The 15,081-nt window shown below is 41.7% G+C and overlaps 69 pseudogenes; all 69 read right to left on the reverse strand.

Moving 5' to 3' along the window:
* Nucleotides 1–131: 131 nt before the first annotated feature.
* On the reverse strand, nucleotides 132–250 carry LOC142719832 (5S ribosomal RNA; annotated as a pseudogene).
* A 67-nt stretch (nucleotides 251–317) lies between these two features.
* Nucleotides 318–436, reverse strand: LOC142719817 (5S ribosomal RNA; annotated as a pseudogene).
* A 67-nt stretch (nucleotides 437–503) lies between these two features.
* LOC142719780 (5S ribosomal RNA) lies at nucleotides 504–622 on the reverse strand (annotated as a pseudogene).
* A 67-nt stretch (nucleotides 623–689) lies between these two features.
* LOC142719810 (5S ribosomal RNA) lies at nucleotides 690–808 on the reverse strand (annotated as a pseudogene).
* A 253-nt stretch (nucleotides 809–1,061) lies between these two features.
* On the reverse strand, nucleotides 1,062–1,180 carry LOC142719795 (5S ribosomal RNA; annotated as a pseudogene).
* Nucleotides 1,181–1,247: 67 nt separating this feature from the next.
* On the reverse strand, nucleotides 1,248–1,366 carry LOC142719839 (5S ribosomal RNA; annotated as a pseudogene).
* A 67-nt stretch (nucleotides 1,367–1,433) lies between these two features.
* LOC142719966 (5S ribosomal RNA) lies at nucleotides 1,434–1,552 on the reverse strand (annotated as a pseudogene).
* Nucleotides 1,553–1,619: 67 nt separating this feature from the next.
* LOC142719755 (5S ribosomal RNA) lies at nucleotides 1,620–1,738 on the reverse strand (annotated as a pseudogene).
* A 67-nt stretch (nucleotides 1,739–1,805) lies between these two features.
* Nucleotides 1,806–1,924, reverse strand: LOC142719723 (5S ribosomal RNA; annotated as a pseudogene).
* Nucleotides 1,925–2,177: 253 nt separating this feature from the next.
* LOC142720054 (5S ribosomal RNA) lies at nucleotides 2,178–2,296 on the reverse strand (annotated as a pseudogene).
* A 241-nt stretch (nucleotides 2,297–2,537) lies between these two features.
* LOC142719678 (5S ribosomal RNA) lies at nucleotides 2,538–2,656 on the reverse strand (annotated as a pseudogene).
* A 67-nt stretch (nucleotides 2,657–2,723) lies between these two features.
* On the reverse strand, nucleotides 2,724–2,842 carry LOC142719853 (5S ribosomal RNA; annotated as a pseudogene).
* Nucleotides 2,843–2,909: 67 nt separating this feature from the next.
* On the reverse strand, nucleotides 2,910–3,028 carry LOC142719826 (5S ribosomal RNA; annotated as a pseudogene).
* Nucleotides 3,029–3,281: 253 nt separating this feature from the next.
* On the reverse strand, nucleotides 3,282–3,400 carry LOC142719692 (5S ribosomal RNA; annotated as a pseudogene).
* Nucleotides 3,401–3,467: 67 nt separating this feature from the next.
* Nucleotides 3,468–3,586, reverse strand: LOC142719887 (5S ribosomal RNA; annotated as a pseudogene).
* Nucleotides 3,587–3,669: 83 nt separating this feature from the next.
* Nucleotides 3,670–3,788, reverse strand: LOC142719784 (5S ribosomal RNA; annotated as a pseudogene).
* Nucleotides 3,789–3,855: 67 nt separating this feature from the next.
* On the reverse strand, nucleotides 3,856–3,974 carry LOC142719838 (5S ribosomal RNA; annotated as a pseudogene).
* Nucleotides 3,975–4,041: 67 nt separating this feature from the next.
* LOC142719905 (5S ribosomal RNA) lies at nucleotides 4,042–4,160 on the reverse strand (annotated as a pseudogene).
* Nucleotides 4,161–4,227: 67 nt separating this feature from the next.
* Nucleotides 4,228–4,346, reverse strand: LOC142719945 (5S ribosomal RNA; annotated as a pseudogene).
* A 67-nt stretch (nucleotides 4,347–4,413) lies between these two features.
* LOC142719785 (5S ribosomal RNA) lies at nucleotides 4,414–4,532 on the reverse strand (annotated as a pseudogene).
* Nucleotides 4,533–4,599: 67 nt separating this feature from the next.
* LOC142719850 (5S ribosomal RNA) lies at nucleotides 4,600–4,718 on the reverse strand (annotated as a pseudogene).
* A 67-nt stretch (nucleotides 4,719–4,785) lies between these two features.
* On the reverse strand, nucleotides 4,786–4,904 carry LOC142720015 (5S ribosomal RNA; annotated as a pseudogene).
* Nucleotides 4,905–4,971: 67 nt separating this feature from the next.
* Nucleotides 4,972–5,090, reverse strand: LOC142719694 (5S ribosomal RNA; annotated as a pseudogene).
* A 67-nt stretch (nucleotides 5,091–5,157) lies between these two features.
* LOC142719888 (5S ribosomal RNA) lies at nucleotides 5,158–5,276 on the reverse strand (annotated as a pseudogene).
* A 67-nt stretch (nucleotides 5,277–5,343) lies between these two features.
* Nucleotides 5,344–5,462, reverse strand: LOC142719786 (5S ribosomal RNA; annotated as a pseudogene).
* A 67-nt stretch (nucleotides 5,463–5,529) lies between these two features.
* LOC142719719 (5S ribosomal RNA) lies at nucleotides 5,530–5,648 on the reverse strand (annotated as a pseudogene).
* A 253-nt stretch (nucleotides 5,649–5,901) lies between these two features.
* Nucleotides 5,902–6,020, reverse strand: LOC142720003 (5S ribosomal RNA; annotated as a pseudogene).
* A 67-nt stretch (nucleotides 6,021–6,087) lies between these two features.
* Nucleotides 6,088–6,206, reverse strand: LOC142719695 (5S ribosomal RNA; annotated as a pseudogene).
* Nucleotides 6,207–6,273: 67 nt separating this feature from the next.
* LOC142719897 (5S ribosomal RNA) lies at nucleotides 6,274–6,392 on the reverse strand (annotated as a pseudogene).
* Nucleotides 6,393–6,459: 67 nt separating this feature from the next.
* On the reverse strand, nucleotides 6,460–6,578 carry LOC142719699 (5S ribosomal RNA; annotated as a pseudogene).
* Nucleotides 6,579–6,645: 67 nt separating this feature from the next.
* On the reverse strand, nucleotides 6,646–6,764 carry LOC142719967 (5S ribosomal RNA; annotated as a pseudogene).
* Nucleotides 6,765–7,017: 253 nt separating this feature from the next.
* Nucleotides 7,018–7,136, reverse strand: LOC142719931 (5S ribosomal RNA; annotated as a pseudogene).
* A 67-nt stretch (nucleotides 7,137–7,203) lies between these two features.
* On the reverse strand, nucleotides 7,204–7,322 carry LOC142719843 (5S ribosomal RNA; annotated as a pseudogene).
* A 67-nt stretch (nucleotides 7,323–7,389) lies between these two features.
* Nucleotides 7,390–7,508, reverse strand: LOC142719971 (5S ribosomal RNA; annotated as a pseudogene).
* A 67-nt stretch (nucleotides 7,509–7,575) lies between these two features.
* Nucleotides 7,576–7,694, reverse strand: LOC142719819 (5S ribosomal RNA; annotated as a pseudogene).
* Nucleotides 7,695–7,761: 67 nt separating this feature from the next.
* LOC142719977 (5S ribosomal RNA) lies at nucleotides 7,762–7,880 on the reverse strand (annotated as a pseudogene).
* A 67-nt stretch (nucleotides 7,881–7,947) lies between these two features.
* Nucleotides 7,948–8,066, reverse strand: LOC142719808 (5S ribosomal RNA; annotated as a pseudogene).
* A 67-nt stretch (nucleotides 8,067–8,133) lies between these two features.
* Nucleotides 8,134–8,252, reverse strand: LOC142719730 (5S ribosomal RNA; annotated as a pseudogene).
* Nucleotides 8,253–8,319: 67 nt separating this feature from the next.
* On the reverse strand, nucleotides 8,320–8,438 carry LOC142720055 (5S ribosomal RNA; annotated as a pseudogene).
* Nucleotides 8,439–8,505: 67 nt separating this feature from the next.
* Nucleotides 8,506–8,624, reverse strand: LOC142720057 (5S ribosomal RNA; annotated as a pseudogene).
* A 241-nt stretch (nucleotides 8,625–8,865) lies between these two features.
* Nucleotides 8,866–8,984, reverse strand: LOC142720027 (5S ribosomal RNA; annotated as a pseudogene).
* A 67-nt stretch (nucleotides 8,985–9,051) lies between these two features.
* Nucleotides 9,052–9,170, reverse strand: LOC142719854 (5S ribosomal RNA; annotated as a pseudogene).
* Nucleotides 9,171–9,237: 67 nt separating this feature from the next.
* On the reverse strand, nucleotides 9,238–9,356 carry LOC142719787 (5S ribosomal RNA; annotated as a pseudogene).
* Nucleotides 9,357–9,423: 67 nt separating this feature from the next.
* Nucleotides 9,424–9,542, reverse strand: LOC142719752 (5S ribosomal RNA; annotated as a pseudogene).
* A 67-nt stretch (nucleotides 9,543–9,609) lies between these two features.
* Nucleotides 9,610–9,728, reverse strand: LOC142720016 (5S ribosomal RNA; annotated as a pseudogene).
* Nucleotides 9,729–9,795: 67 nt separating this feature from the next.
* LOC142719696 (5S ribosomal RNA) lies at nucleotides 9,796–9,914 on the reverse strand (annotated as a pseudogene).
* Nucleotides 9,915–9,981: 67 nt separating this feature from the next.
* On the reverse strand, nucleotides 9,982–10,100 carry LOC142719889 (5S ribosomal RNA; annotated as a pseudogene).
* Nucleotides 10,101–10,167: 67 nt separating this feature from the next.
* On the reverse strand, nucleotides 10,168–10,286 carry LOC142719788 (5S ribosomal RNA; annotated as a pseudogene).
* A 67-nt stretch (nucleotides 10,287–10,353) lies between these two features.
* On the reverse strand, nucleotides 10,354–10,472 carry LOC142719765 (5S ribosomal RNA; annotated as a pseudogene).
* Nucleotides 10,473–10,725: 253 nt separating this feature from the next.
* Nucleotides 10,726–10,844, reverse strand: LOC142719801 (5S ribosomal RNA; annotated as a pseudogene).
* A 226-nt stretch (nucleotides 10,845–11,070) lies between these two features.
* On the reverse strand, nucleotides 11,071–11,189 carry LOC142719766 (5S ribosomal RNA; annotated as a pseudogene).
* A 253-nt stretch (nucleotides 11,190–11,442) lies between these two features.
* Nucleotides 11,443–11,561, reverse strand: LOC142719813 (5S ribosomal RNA; annotated as a pseudogene).
* A 226-nt stretch (nucleotides 11,562–11,787) lies between these two features.
* Nucleotides 11,788–11,906, reverse strand: LOC142719899 (5S ribosomal RNA; annotated as a pseudogene).
* Nucleotides 11,907–11,973: 67 nt separating this feature from the next.
* Nucleotides 11,974–12,092, reverse strand: LOC142719697 (5S ribosomal RNA; annotated as a pseudogene).
* A 67-nt stretch (nucleotides 12,093–12,159) lies between these two features.
* LOC142719969 (5S ribosomal RNA) lies at nucleotides 12,160–12,278 on the reverse strand (annotated as a pseudogene).
* A 253-nt stretch (nucleotides 12,279–12,531) lies between these two features.
* LOC142719932 (5S ribosomal RNA) lies at nucleotides 12,532–12,650 on the reverse strand (annotated as a pseudogene).
* Nucleotides 12,651–12,717: 67 nt separating this feature from the next.
* LOC142719724 (5S ribosomal RNA) lies at nucleotides 12,718–12,836 on the reverse strand (annotated as a pseudogene).
* Nucleotides 12,837–12,903: 67 nt separating this feature from the next.
* Nucleotides 12,904–13,022, reverse strand: LOC142719807 (5S ribosomal RNA; annotated as a pseudogene).
* Nucleotides 13,023–13,089: 67 nt separating this feature from the next.
* LOC142719827 (5S ribosomal RNA) lies at nucleotides 13,090–13,208 on the reverse strand (annotated as a pseudogene).
* Nucleotides 13,209–13,275: 67 nt separating this feature from the next.
* On the reverse strand, nucleotides 13,276–13,394 carry LOC142719978 (5S ribosomal RNA; annotated as a pseudogene).
* A 67-nt stretch (nucleotides 13,395–13,461) lies between these two features.
* LOC142719912 (5S ribosomal RNA) lies at nucleotides 13,462–13,580 on the reverse strand (annotated as a pseudogene).
* Nucleotides 13,581–13,647: 67 nt separating this feature from the next.
* On the reverse strand, nucleotides 13,648–13,766 carry LOC142719731 (5S ribosomal RNA; annotated as a pseudogene).
* Nucleotides 13,767–13,833: 67 nt separating this feature from the next.
* On the reverse strand, nucleotides 13,834–13,952 carry LOC142720058 (5S ribosomal RNA; annotated as a pseudogene).
* Nucleotides 13,953–14,019: 67 nt separating this feature from the next.
* On the reverse strand, nucleotides 14,020–14,138 carry LOC142719734 (5S ribosomal RNA; annotated as a pseudogene).
* A 67-nt stretch (nucleotides 14,139–14,205) lies between these two features.
* Nucleotides 14,206–14,324, reverse strand: LOC142719762 (5S ribosomal RNA; annotated as a pseudogene).
* A 66-nt stretch (nucleotides 14,325–14,390) lies between these two features.
* On the reverse strand, nucleotides 14,391–14,509 carry LOC142719820 (5S ribosomal RNA; annotated as a pseudogene).
* Nucleotides 14,510–14,576: 67 nt separating this feature from the next.
* On the reverse strand, nucleotides 14,577–14,695 carry LOC142720006 (5S ribosomal RNA; annotated as a pseudogene).
* A 66-nt stretch (nucleotides 14,696–14,761) lies between these two features.
* LOC142720013 (5S ribosomal RNA) lies at nucleotides 14,762–14,880 on the reverse strand (annotated as a pseudogene).
* A 67-nt stretch (nucleotides 14,881–14,947) lies between these two features.
* Nucleotides 14,948–15,066, reverse strand: LOC142719729 (5S ribosomal RNA; annotated as a pseudogene).
* Between the last annotated feature and the right edge of the window lie 15 nt (nucleotides 15,067–15,081).

Consider the following 15,081-nt stretch of genomic DNA (forward strand, 5'->3'; position numbering starts at 1 on the left):
TTAAGCTGTGTAACTTCTGCGATCTGACAAGAGCAGGCACATTCAGCTTAGAATGGCCATTGACATTAAATGCTTTAATCCATAGTCCTTTTTAATCGATTGTGAAACAAAATCTAAACGACATAATATAAAGTGAACCGCACCACGGATTCCCAGACAGTCTCCCACACTAGTACTACCGAGGGCTTAAGCTGTGTAACTTCTGCGATCTGACGAGAGCAGGCACATTCAGCTTAGAATGGCCATTGACATTAAATGCTTTAATCCATAGTCCTTTTTAATCGATTGTGAAACAAAATCTAAACGACATAATAAAAAGTCAACCGCACCACGGATTCCCAGACAGTCTCCCACACTGGTACTAGCGAGGCCTTAAGCTGTGTAACTTCTGCGATCTGACGAGAGCAGGGACATTCAGCTTAGAATGGGCATTGACATTAAATGCTTTAATCCATAGTCCTTTTTAATCGATTGTGAAACAAAATCTAAACGACATAATAAAAATTCAACCACACCACGGATTCCCAGACAGTCTCCCACAATGGTACTAGCGAGGCCTTAAGCTGTGTAACTTCTGCGTTCTGACGAGAGCAGGCACATTCAGCTTAGAATGGCCATTGACGTTAAATGCTTTAATCCATAGTCCTATTTAATCTATTGTGAAACAAAATCTAAACGACATAATAAAAAGTCAACCGCACCACGGATTCCCAGACAGTCTCCCACACTGGTACTAGCGAAGCCTTAAGCTGTGTAACTTCTGCGATCTGACGAGGGCAGGCACATTCAGCTTAGAATGGCCATTGACCTTAAATGCTTTAATCCACAGTCCTTTTTAATCGATTGTGAAACAAAATCTAAACGACATAATAAAAAGTCAACCGCACCACGGATTCCCAGACAGTCTCCCACACTGGTACTAGCGAGGGATTAAGCTGTGTAACTTCTGCGATCTGACAAGAGCAGGCACATTCAGCTTAGAATGGCCATTGACATTAAATGCTTTAATCCATAGTCCTTTTTAATCGATTGTGAAACAAAATCTAAACGACGTAATAAAAAGGCAACCGCACCACGGATTCCCAGACAGTCTCCCACACTGGTACTAGCGAGGCCTTAAGCTGTGTAACTTCTGCGATCTGACGAGAGCAGGGACATTCAGCTGAGAATGGCCATTGACATTAAATGCTTTAATCCATAGTCCTATTTAATCGATTGTGAAACAAAATCTAAACGACATAATAAAAATTCAACCGCACCACGGATTCCCAGACAGTCTCCAACGCTGGTACTAGCGAGGCCTTAAGCTGTGTAACTTCTGCGATCTAACGAGAGCAGGCACATTCAGCTTAGAATGGCCATTGACATTAAAAGCCTTAATCCAGAGTCCTATTTAATCTATTGTGAAACAAAATCTAAACAACATAATTAAAAGTCAACCGCACCACTGATTCCCAGACAGTCTCACACACTGGTACTAGCGAGGCCTTAAGCTGTGTAACTTCTGCGATCTGACGAGAGCAGGGACATTCAGCTTAGAATGGCCATTGACATTAAATGCTTTAATCCATAGTCCTTTTTAATCGATTGTGAAACAAAATCTAAACGACATAATAAAAATTCAACCGCACCACGTATTCCCAGACAGTCTCCAACGCTGGTACTAGCGAGGCCTTAAGCTGTGTAACTTCTGCGTTCTGACGAGAGCAGGCACATTCAGCTTAGAATGGCCATTGACATTAAATGCTTTAATCCATAGTCCTATTTAATCTATTGTGAAACAAAATCTAAACGACATAATGAAAAGTCAACCGCACCACGGATTCCCAGACAGTCTCCCACACTGGTACTAGCGAGGCCTTAAGCTGTGTAACTTCTGCGATCTGACGAGAGCAGGCACATTCGGCTTAGAATGGCCATTGACATTAAATGCTTTAATCCATAGTCCTCTTTAATCGATTGTGAAACAAAATCTAAACGACATAATAAAAAGTCAACCGCACCACGGATTCCCAGACATTCTCCCACACTGGTACTAGCGAGGCCTTAAGCTGTGTAACTTCTGCGATCTGACGAGAGCAGGCACATTCGGCTTAGAATGGCCATTGATAATAAATGCTTTAATCCATAGTCCTTTTTAATCGATTGTGAAACAAAATCTAAACGACATAATAAAAAGTCAACCGCACCACGGATTCCCAGACAGTCTCCCACACTGGTACTAGCGAGGCCTTAAGCTGTGTAACTTCTGCGATCTGACGAGAGCAGGCACATTCAGCTTAGAATGGCCATTGACATTAAAAGCCTTAATCCATAGTCCTATTTAATCTATTGTGAAACAAAATCTAAACAACATAATAAAAAGTCAACCACACCACGGATTCCCAGACTGGTACTAGCAAGGACTTAAGCTGTGTAACTTCTGCGATCTGACGAGAGCAGGGACATTCAGCTTAGAATGGCCATTGACATTAAATGCTTTAATCCATAGTCCTTTTTAATCGATTGTGAAACAAAATCTAAACGACATAATAAAAAGTCAACAGCACCACGGATTCCCAGACAGTCTCCCACACTGGTACTAGTGAGGCCTTAAGCTGTGTAACTTCTGCGATCTGACGAGAGCAGGGACATTCAGCTTAGAATGGCCATTGACATTAAATGCTTTAATCCATAGTCCTTTTTTATCGATTGTGAAACAAAATCTAAACGACATAATAAAAATTCAACCGCACCACGGATTCCCAGACAGTCTGCCACACTGGTACTAGCGAGGCCTTAAGCTGTGTAACTTCTGCGATCTGACGAGAGCAGGCACATTCAGCTTAGAATGGCCATTGACATTAAAAGCCTTAATCCATAGTCCTATTTAATCTATTGTGAAACAAAATCTAAACAACATAATAAAAATTCAACAGCACCACGGATTCCCAGACAGTCTCCCACACTGGTACTAGCGAGGCCTTAAGCTGTGTAACTTCTGCGATCTGACGAGAGCAGGCACATTCAGCTTAGAATGGCCATTGACATTAAATGCTTTAATCCATAGTCCTCTTTAATCGATTGTGAAACAAAATCTAAACGACATAATAAAAAGGCAACCGCACCACTTATTCCCAGACATTCTCCCACACTGGTACTAGCGAGGCCTTAAGCTGTGTAACTTCTGCGATCTGACGAGAGCAGGCACATTCGGCTTAGAATGGCCATTGACAATAAATGCTTTAATCCATAGTCCTTTTTAATCGATTGTGAAACAAAATCTAAACGACATAATAAAAAGTCAACCGCACCACGGATTCCCAGACAGTCTCCCACACTGGTACTAGCGAGGCCTTAAGCTGTGTAACTTCTGCGATCTGACGAGAGCAGGGACATTCAGCTTAGAATGGCCATTGACATTAAATGCTTTAATCCATAGTCCTTTTTAATCGATTGTGAAACAAAATCTAAACGACATAATAAAATTTCAACCGCACCACGGATTCCCAGACAGTCTGCCACACTGGTACTAGCGAGGCCTTAAGCTGTGTAACTTCTGCGATCTGACGAGAGCAGGCACATTCAGCTTAGAATGGCCATTGACATTAAAAGCCATTGACATTAAAAGCCTTAATCCATAGTCCTATTTAATCTATTGTGAAACAAAATCTAAACAACATAATAAAAAGTCAACCACACCACGGATTCCCAGACAGTCTCCCACACTGGTACTAGCAAGGCCTTAAGCTGTGTAACTTCTGCGATCTGACGAGAGCAGGGACATTCAGCTTAGAATGGCCATTGACATTAAATGCTTTAATCCATAGTCCTTTTTAATCGATTGTGAAACAAAATCTAAACGACATAATAAAAATTCAACAGCACCACGGATTCCCAGACAGTCTCCCACACTGGTACTAGCGAGGCCTTAAGCTGTGTAACTTCTGCGATCTGACGAGAGCAGGCACATTCAGCTTAGAATGGCCATTGACATTAAATGCTTTAATCCATAGTCCTTTTTAATCGATTGTGAAACAAAATCTAAACGACATAATAAAAAGTCAACAGCACCACGGATTCCCAGACAGTCTCCCACACTGGTACTAGCGAGGCCTTAAGCTGTGTAACTTCTGCGATCTGACGAGAGCAGGGACATTCAGCTTAGAATGGCCATTGACATTAAATGCTTTAATCCATAGTCCTTTTTTATCGATTGTGAAACAAAATCTAAACGACATAATAAAAATTCAACCGCACCACGGATTCCCAGACAGTCTGCCACACTGGTACTAGCGAGGCCTTAAGCTGTGTGACTTCTGCGATCTGACGAGAGCAGGCACATTCAGCTTAGAATGGCCATTGACATTAAAAGCCTTAATCCATAGTCCTATTTAATCTATTGTGAAACAAAATCTAAACAACATAATAAAAAGTCAACCACACCACGGATTCCCAGACAGTCTCCCACACTGGTACTAGCAAGGCCTTAAGCTGTGTAACTTCTGCGATCTGACGAGAGCAGGGACATTCAGCTTAGAATGGCCATTGACATTAAATGCTTTAATCCATAGTCCTTTTTAATCGATTGTGAAACAAAATCTAAACGACATAATAAAAATTCAACAGCACCACGGATTCCCAGACAGTCTCCCACACTGGTACTAGCGAGGCCTTAAGCTGTGTAACTTCTGCGATCTGACGAGAGCAGGCACATTCAGCTTAGAATGGCCATTGACATTAAATGCTTTAATCCATAGTCCTCTTTAATCGATTGTGAAACAAAATCTAAACGACATAATAAAAAGTCAACCGCACCACTTATTCCCAGACATTCTCCCACACTGGTACTAGCGAGGCCTTAAGCTGTGTAACTTCTGCGATCTGACGAGAGCAGGCACATTCGGCTTAGAATGGCCATTGACAATAAATGCTTTAATCCATAGTCCTTTTTAATCGATTGTGAAACAAAATCTAAACGACATAATAAAAAGTCAACCGCACCACGGATTCCCAGACAGTCTCCCACACTGGTACTAGCGAGGCCTTAAGCTGTGTAACTTCTGCGATCTGACGAGAGCAGGGACATTCAGCTTAGAATGGCCATTGACATTAAATGCTTTAATCCATAGTCCTTTTTAATCGATTGTGAAACAAAATCTAAACGACATAATAAAATTTCAACCGCACCACGGATTCCCAGACAGTCTGCCACACTGGTACTAGCGAGGCCTTAAGCTGTGTAACTTCTGCGATCTGACGAGAGCAGGCACATTCAGCTTAGAATGGCCATTGACATTAAAAGCCTTAATCCATAGTCCTATTTAATCTATTGTGAAACAAAATCTAAACAACATAATAAAAAGTCAACCACACCACGGATTCCCAGACAGTCTCCCACACTGGTACTAGCAAGGCCTTAAGCTGTGTAACTTCTGCGATCTGACGAGAGCAGGGACATTCAGCTTAGAATGGCCATTGACATTAAATGCTTTAATCCATAGTCCTTTTTAATCGATTGTGAAACAAAATCTAAACGACATAATAAAAATTCAACAGCACCACGGATTCCCAGACAGTCTCCCACACTGGTACTAGCGAGGCCTTAAGCTGTGTAACTTCTACGATCTGACGAGAGCAGGCACATTCAGCTTAGAATGGCCATTGACATTAAATGCTTTAATCCATAGTCCTTTTTAATCGATTGTGAAACAAAATCTAAACAACATAATAAAAATTCAACCGCACCACGGATTCCCAGACAGTCTCCCACACTGGTACTAGCGAGGCGTTAAGGTGTGTAACTTCTGCGATCTAACGAGAGCAGGCACATTCAGTTTAGAATGGCCATTGACATTAAATGCTTTAATCCATAGTCCTTTTTAATCGATTGTGAAACAAAATCTAAACGACATAATAAAAAGTCAACCGCACCACGAATTCCCAGACAGTCTCCCACACTGGTCCTAGCGAGGCCTTAAGCTGTGTAACTTCTGCGATCTGACGAGAGCATGCACATTCAGCTTAGAATGGCCATTGACATTGAAAGCCTTAATCCATAGTCCTATTTAATCTATTGTGAAACAAAATCTAAACAACATAATAAAAAGTCAACCGCACCACGGATTCCCAGACAGTCTCCCACACTGGTACTAGCGAGGCCTTAAGCTGTGTAACTTCTGCGATCTGACGAGAGCAGGGACATTCAGCTTAGAATGGCCATTGACATTAAATGCTTTAATCCATAGTCCTTTTTAATCGATTGTGAAACAAAATCTAAACGACATAATAAAAATTCAACCGCACCACGGATTCCCAGACAGTCTCCAACGCTGGTACTAGCGAGGCCTTAAGTTGTGTAACTTCTGCGTTCTGACGAGAGCAGGCACATTCAGCTTAGAATGGCCATTGACGTTTAATGCATTAATCCATAGTCCTATTTAATCTATTGTGAAACAAAATCTAAACAACATAATAAAAAGTCAACCACACCACGGATTCCCAGACAGTCTCCCACACTGGTACTAGCGAGGCCTTAAGCTGTGTAACTTCTGCGATCTGACGAGAGCAGGCACATTCAGCTTAGAATGGCCATTGACATTAAAAGCCTTAATCCATAGTCCTATTTAATCTATTGTGAAACAAAATCTAAACAACATAATTAAAAGTCAACCGCACCACGGATTCCCAGACAGTCTCACACACTGGTACTAGCGAGGCCTTAAGCTGTGTAACTTCTGCGATCTGACGAGAGCAGGGACATTCAGCTTAGAATGGCCATTGGCATTACATGCTTTAATCCATAGTCCTTTTTAATCGATTGTGAAACAAAATCTAAACGACATAATAAAAATTCAACCCCACCACGGATTCCCAGACAGTCTCCAACGCTGGTACTAGCGAGGCCTTAGGCTGTGTAACTTCTGCGTTCTGACGAGAGCAGGCACATTCAGCTTAGAATGGCCATTGACATTAAATGCTTTAATCCATAGTCCTATTTAATCTATTGTGAAACAAAATCTAAACGACATAATAAAAAGTCAACCGCATCATGGATTCCCAGACAGTCTCCCACACTGGTACTAGCGAGGCCTTAAGCTGTGTAACTTCTGCGATCTGACGAGAGCAGGCACATTCAGCTTAGAATGGCCATTGACATTAAATGCTTTAATCCATAGTCCTCTTTAATCGATTGTGAAACAATATCTAAACGACATAATAAAAAGTCAACCGCACCACGGATTCCCAGACAGTCTCCCACACTGGTACTAGCGAGGCCTTAAGCTGTGTAACTTCTGCGAGCTGACGAGAGCAGGCACATTCGGCTTAGAATGGCCATTGACAATAAATGCTTTAATCCATAGTCCTTTTTAATCGATTGTGAAACAAAATCTAAACGACATAATAAAAAGTCAACCGCACCACGGATTCCCAGGCAGTCTCCCACACTGGTACTAGCGAGGCGTTAAGCTGTGTAACTTCTGTGATCTAACGAGAGCAGGCACATTCAGCTTAGAATGGCCATTGACATTAAATGCTTTAATCCATAGTCCTTTTTAATCGATTGTGAAACAAAATCTAAACGACATAACAAAAATTCTACCGCACCACGGATTCCCAGACAGTCTCCAACACTGGTACTAGCGAGGCCTTAAGCTGTGTAACTTCTGCGTTCTGACGAGAGCAGGCACATTCAGCTTAGAATGGCCATTGACGTTAAATGCTTTAATCCATAGTCCTATTTAATCTATTGTGAAACAAAATCTAAACGACATAATAAAAAGTAAACCGCACCACGGATTCCCAGACAGTCTCCCACACTGTTACTAGCAAGGCCTTAAGCTGTGTAACTTCTGCGATCTGACGAGAGCAGGCACATTCAGCTTAGAATGGCCATTGACATTAAATGCTTTAATCCATAGTCCTTTTTAATTGATTGTGAAACAAAATCTAAACGACATAATAAAAAGTCAACCGCACCTCGGATTCCCAGACAGTCTCCCACACTGGTACTAGCGAGGCCTTAAGCTGTGTAATTTCTGCGTTCTGACGAGAGAAGGGACATTCAGCTTAGAATGGCCATTGACATTAAATGCTTTAATCCATAGTCCTATTTAATCTATTGTGAAACAAAATCTAAACGACATAATAAAAAGTCAACCGCACCACGGATTCCCAGACAGTCTCCCACACTGGTACTAGCGAGGCCTTAAGCTGTGTAACTTCTGCGATCTGACGAGAGCAGACACATTCAGCTTAGAATGGCCATTGACATTAAATGCTTTAATCCATAGTCCTTTTTAAACGATTGTGAAACAAAATCTAAACGACATAATAAAAAGTCAACCGCACCACGGATTCCCAGACAGTCTCCCACACTGGTACTAGCGAGGCCTTAAGCTGTGTAACTTCTGCGATCTGACGAGAGCAGGCACATTCAGCTTAGAATGGCCATTGACATTAAATGCTTTAATCCATAGTCCTTTTTAATCGATTGTGAAACAAAATCTAAACGACATAATAAAAAGTCAACCGCACCACGGATTCCCAGACAGTCTCCCACACTGGTACTAGCGAGGCCTTAAGCTGTGTAACTTCTGCGATCTGACGAGAGCAGGCACATTCAGCTTAGAATGGCCATTGACATTAAAAGCCTTAATCCATAGTCCTATTTAATCTATTGTGAAACAAAATCTAAACAACATAATAAAAAGTCAACCACACCACGGACTCCCAGACTGGTACTAGCAAGGACTTAAGCTGTGTAACTTCTGCGATCTGACGAGAGCAGGGACATTCAGCTTAGAATGGCCATTGACATTAAATGCTTTAATCCATAGTCCTTTTTAATCGATTGTGAAACAAAATCTAAACGACATAATAAAAAGTCAACAGCACCACGGATTCCCAGACAGTCTCCCACACTGGTACTAGCGAGGCCTTAAGCTGTGTAACTTCTGCGATCTGACGAGAGCAGGGACATTCAGCTTAGAATGGCCATTGACATTAAATGCTTTAATCCATAGTCCTTTTTTATCGATTGTGAAACAAAATCTAAACGACATAATAAAAATTCAACCGCACCACGGATTCCCAGACAGTCTGCCACACTGGTACTAGCGAGGCCTTAAGCTGTGTAACTTCTGCGATCTGACGAGAGCAGGCACATTCAGCTTAGAATGGCCATTGACATTAAAAGCCTTAATCCATAGTCCTATTTAATCTATTGTGAAACAAAATCTAAACAACATAATAAAAAGTCAACCACACCACGGATTCCCAGACAGTCTCCCACACTGGTACTAGCAAGGCCTTAAGCTGTGTAACTTCTGCGATCTGACGAGAGCAGGGACATTCAGCTTAGAATGGCCATTGACATTAAATGCTTTAATCCATAGTCCTTTTTAATCGATTGTGAAACAAAATCTAAACGACATAATAAAAATTCAACAGCACCACGTATTCCCAGACAGTCTCCCACACTGGTACTAGCGAGGCCTTAAGCTGTGTAACTTCTGCGATCTGACGAGAGCAGGCACATTCAGCTTAGAATGGCCATTGACATTAAATGCTTTAATCCATAGTCCTCTTTAATCGATTGTGAAACAAAATCTAAACGACATAATAAAAAGTCAACCGCACCACTTATTCCCAGACATTCTCCCACACTGGTACTAGCGAGGCCTTAAGCTGTGTAACTTCTGCGATCTGACGAGAGCAGGCACATTCGGCTTAGAATGGCCATTGACCATAAATGCTTTAATCCATAGTCCTTTTTAATCGATTGTGAAACAAAATCTAAACGACATAATAAAAAGTCAACCGCACCACGGATTCCCAGACAGTCTCCCACACTGGTACTAGCGAGGCCTTAAGCTGTGTAACTTCTGCGATCTGACGAGAGCAGGGACATTCAGCTTAGAATGGCCATTGACATTAAATGCTTTAATCCATAGTCCTTTTTAATCGATTGTGAAACAAAATCTAAACGACATAATAAAATTTCAACCGCACCACGGATTCCCAGACAGTCTGCCACACTGGTACTAGCGAGGCCTTAAGCTGTGTAACTTCTGCGATCTGACGAGAGCAGGCACATTCAGCTTAGAATGGCCATTGACATTAAAAGCCTTAATCCATAGTCCTATTTAATCTATTGTGAAACAAAATCTAAACAACATAATAAAAAGTCAACCACACCACGGATTCCCAGACAGTCTCCCACACTGGTACTAGCAAGGCCTTAAGCTGTGTAACTTCTGCGATCTGACGAGAGCAGGGACATTCAGCTTAGAATGGCCATTGACATTAAATGCTTTAATCCATAGTCCTTTTTAATCGATTGTGAAACAAAATCTAAACGACATAATAAAATTTCAACAGCACTACGGATTCCCAGACAGTCTCCCACACTGGTACTAGCGAGGCCTTAAGCTGTGTAACTTCTGCGATCTGACGAGAGCAGGCACATTCAGCTTAGAATGGCCATTGACATTAAATGCTTTAATCCATAGTCCTTTTTAATCGATTGTGAAACAAAATCTAAACGACATAATAAAAAGTCAACCGCACCACGGATTCCCAGACAGTCTCCCACACTGGTACTAGCGAGGCGTTAAGGTGTGTAACTTCTGCGATCTAACGAGAGCAGGCACATTCAGTTTAGAATGGCCATTGACATTAAATGCTTTAATCCATAGTCCTTTTTAATCGATTGTGAAACAAAATCTAAACGACATAATAAAAAGTCAACCGCACCACGAATTCCCAGACAGTCTCCCACACTGGTACTAGCGAGGCCTTAAGCTGTGTAACTTCTGCGATCTGACGAGAGCAGGCACATTCAGCTTAGAATGGCCATTGACATTGAAAGCCTTAATCCATAGTCCTATTTAATCTATTGTGAAACAAAATCTAAACAACATAATAAAAAGTCTCCCACACTGGTACTAGCGAGGCCTTAAGCTGTGTAACTTCTGCGATCTGACGAGAGCAGGGACATTCAGCTTAGAATGGCCATTGACATTAAATGCTTTAATCCATAGTCCTTTTTAATCGATTGTGAAACAAAATCTAAACGACATAATAAAATTTCAACAGCACTACGGATTCCCAGACAGTCTCCCACACTGGTACTAGCGAGGCCTTAAGCTGTGTAACTTCTGCGATCTGACGAGAGCAGGCACATTCAGCTTAGAATGGCCATTGACATTAAATGCTTTAATCCATAGTCCTTTTTAATCGATTGTGAAACAAAATCTAAACGACATAATAAAAAGTCAACCGCACCACGGATTCCCAGACAGTCTCCCACACTGGTACTAGCGAGGCGTTAAGGTGTGTAACTTCTGCGATCTAACGAGAGCAGGCACATTCAGTTTAGAATGGCCATTGACATTAAATGCTTTAATCCATAGTCCTTTTTAATCGATTGTGAAACAAAATCTAAACGACATAATAAAAAGTCAACCGCACCACGAATTCCCAGACAGTCTCCCACACTGGTACTAGCGAGGCCTTAAGCTGTGTAACTTCTGCGATCTGACGAGAGCAGGCACATTCAGCTTAGAATGGCCATTGACATTGAAAGCCTTAATCCATAGTCCTATTTAATCTATTGTGAAACAAAATCTAAACAACATAATAAAAAGTCTCCCACACTGGTACTAGCGAGGCCTTAAGCTGTGTAACTTCTGCGATCTGACGAGAGCAGGGACATTCAGCTTAGAATGGCCATTGACATTAAATGCTTTAATCCATAGTCCTTTTTAATCGATTGTGAAACAAAATCTAAACGACATAATAAAAATTCAACCGCACCACGGATTCCCAGACAGTCTCCAACGCTGGTACTAGCGAGGCCTTAAGTTGTGTAACTTCTGCGTTCTGACGAGAGCAGGCACATTCAGCTTAGAATGGCCATTGACGTTTAATGCTTTAATCCATAGTCCTATTTAATCTATTGTGAAACAAAATCTAAACAACATAATAAAAAGTCAACCACACCACGGATTCCCAGACAGTCTCCCACACTGGTACTAGCGAGGCCTTAAGCTGTGTAACTTCTGCGATCGGACGAGAGCAGGCACATTCAGCTTAGAATGGCCATTGACATTAAAAGCCTTAATCCATAGTCCTATTTAATCTATTGTGAAACAAAATCTAAACAACATAATTAAAAGTCAACCGCACCACGGATTCCCAGACAGTCTCACACACTGGTACTAGCGAGGCCTTAAGCTGTGTAACTTCTGCGATCTGACGAGAGCAGGGACATTCAGCTTAGAATGGCCATTGGCATTACATGCTTTAATCCATAGTCCTTTTTAATCGATTGTGAAACAAAATCTAAACGACATAATAAAAATTCAACCCCACCACGGATTCCCAGACAGTCTCCAACGCTGGTACTAGCGAGGCCTTAGGCTGTGTAACTTCTGCGTTCTGACGAGAGCAGGCACATTCAGCTTAGAATGGCCATTGACATTAAATGCTTTAATCCATAGTCCTATTTAATCTATTGTGAAACAAAATCTAAACGACATAATAAAAAGTCAACCGCATCATGGATTCCCAGACAGTCTCCCACACTGGTACTAGCGAGGCCTTAAGCTGTGTAACTTCTGCGATCTGACGAGAGCAGGCACATTCAGCTTAGAATGGCCATTGACATTAAATGCTTTAATCCATAGTCCTCTTTAATCGATTGTGAAACAAAATCTAAACGACATAATAAAAAGTCAACCGCACCACGGATTCCCAGACAGTCTCCCACACTGGTACTAGCGAGGCCTTAAGCTGTGTAACTTCTGCGATCTGACGAGAGCAGGCACATTCGGCTTAGAATGGCCATTGACAATAAATGCTTTAATCCATAGTCCTTTTTAATCGATTGTGAAACAAAATCTAAACGACATAATAAAAAGTCAACCGCACCACGGATTCCCAGGCAGTCTCCCACACTGGTACTAGCGAGGCGTTAAGCTGTGTAACTTCTGCGATCTAACGAGAGCAGGCACATTCAGCTTAGAATGGCCATTGACATTAAATGCTTTAATCCATAGTCCTTTTTAATCGATTGTGAAACAAAATCTAAACGACATAACAAAAATTCTACCGCACCACGGATTCCCAGACAGTCTCCAACACTGGTACTAGCGAGGCCTTAAGCTGTGTAACTTCTGCGTTCTGACGAGAGCAGGAACATTCAGCTTAGAATGGCCATTGACGTTAAATGCTTTAATCCATAGTCCTATTTAATCTATTGTGAAACAAAATCTAAACGACATAATAAAAAGTAAACCGCACCACGGATTCCCAGACAGTCTCCCACACTGTTACTAGCAAGGCCTTAAGCTGTGTAACTTCTGCGATCTGACGAGAGCAGGCACATTCAGCTTAGAATGGCCATTGACATTAAATGCTTTAATCCATAGTCCTTTTTAATTGATTGTGAAACAAAATCTAAACGACATAATAAAAAGGCAACCGCACCTCGGATTCCCAGACAGTCTCCCACACTGGTACTAGCGAGGCCTTAAGCTGTGTAATTTCTGCGTTCTGACGAGAGAAGGGACATTCAGCTTAGAATGGCCATTGACATTAAATGCTTTAATCCATAGTCCTATTTAATCTATTGTGAAACAAAATCTAAACGACATAATAAAAAGTCAACCGCACCACGGATTCCCAGACAGTCTCCCACACTGGTACTAGCGAGGCCTTAAGCTGTGTAACTTCTGCGATCTGACGAGAGCAGACACATTCAGCTTAGAATGGCCATTGACATTAAATGCTTTAATCCATAGTCCTTTTTAAACGATTGTGAAACAAAATCTAAACGACATAATAAAAAGTCAACCGCACCACGGATTCCCAGACAGTCTCCCACACTGGTACTAGCGAGGCCTTAAGCTGTGTAACTTCTGCGATCTGACGAGAGCAGGCACATTCAGCTTAGAATGGCCATTGACATTAAATGCTTTAATCCATAGTCCTTTTTAATCGATTGTGAAACAAAATCTAAACGACATAATAAAAAGTCAACCGCACCACGGATTCACAGACAGTCTCCCACACTGGTACTAGCGAGGCCTTAAGCTGTGTAACTTCTGCGATCTGACGAGAGCAGGCACATTCAGCTTAGAATGGCCATTGACATTGAATGCTTTAATCCATAGTCCTCTTTAATCGATTGTGAAACTAAATCTAAACGACATAATAAAAAGTCAACCGCACCACGGATTCCCAGACAGTCTCCCACACTGGTACTAGCGAGGCCTTAAGCTGTGTAACTTCTGCAATCTGACGAGAGCAGGGACATTCAGCTTAGAATGGCCATTGACATTAAAAGCTTAATCCATAGTCCTTTTTAATCGATTGTGAAACAAAATCTAAACGACATAATAAAAATTCTACCGCACCACGGATTCCCAGACAGTCTCCAACACTGGTACTAGCGAGGCCTTAAGCTGTGTAACTTCTGCGTTCTGACGAGAGCAGGCACATTCAGCTTAGAATGGCCATTGACAGTAAATGCTTTAATCCATAGTCCTATTTAATCTATTGTGAAACAAAATCTAAACGACATAATAAAAAGTAAACCGCACCACGGATTCCCAGACAGTCTCCCACACTGGTACTAGCAAGGCCTTAAGCTGTGTAACTTCTGCGATCTGACGAGAACAGGCACATTCAGCTTAGAATGGCCTTTGACATTAAATGCTTTAATCCATAGTCCTTTTTAATTGATTGTGAAAAAAATCTAAACGACATAATAAAAAGTCAACCGCACCTCGGATTCCCAGACAGTCTCCCACACTGGTACTAGCGAGGACTTAAGCTGTGTAATTTCTACGTTCTGACGAGAGCAGTGACATTCAGCTTAGAATGGCCATTGACGTTAAATGCTTTAATCCATAGTCCTATTTAATCTATTGTGAAACAAAATCTAAACGACATAATAAAAAGTCAACCGCACCACGGATTCCCAGACAGTCTCCCACACTGGTACTAGCGAGACCTTAAGCTGTGTAACTTCTGCGATCTGACGAGAGCAGGCACATTCAGCTTAGAATGGCCATTGACATTAAACGCTTTAAT

This window comes from Rhinoderma darwinii, unplaced genomic scaffold (genome assembly GCF_050947455.1).
Source record: "Rhinoderma darwinii isolate aRhiDar2 unplaced genomic scaffold, aRhiDar2.hap1 Scaffold_487, whole genome shotgun sequence".
Taxonomy (NCBI): Eukaryota; Metazoa; Chordata; class Amphibia; order Anura; family Rhinodermatidae; genus Rhinoderma; species Rhinoderma darwinii.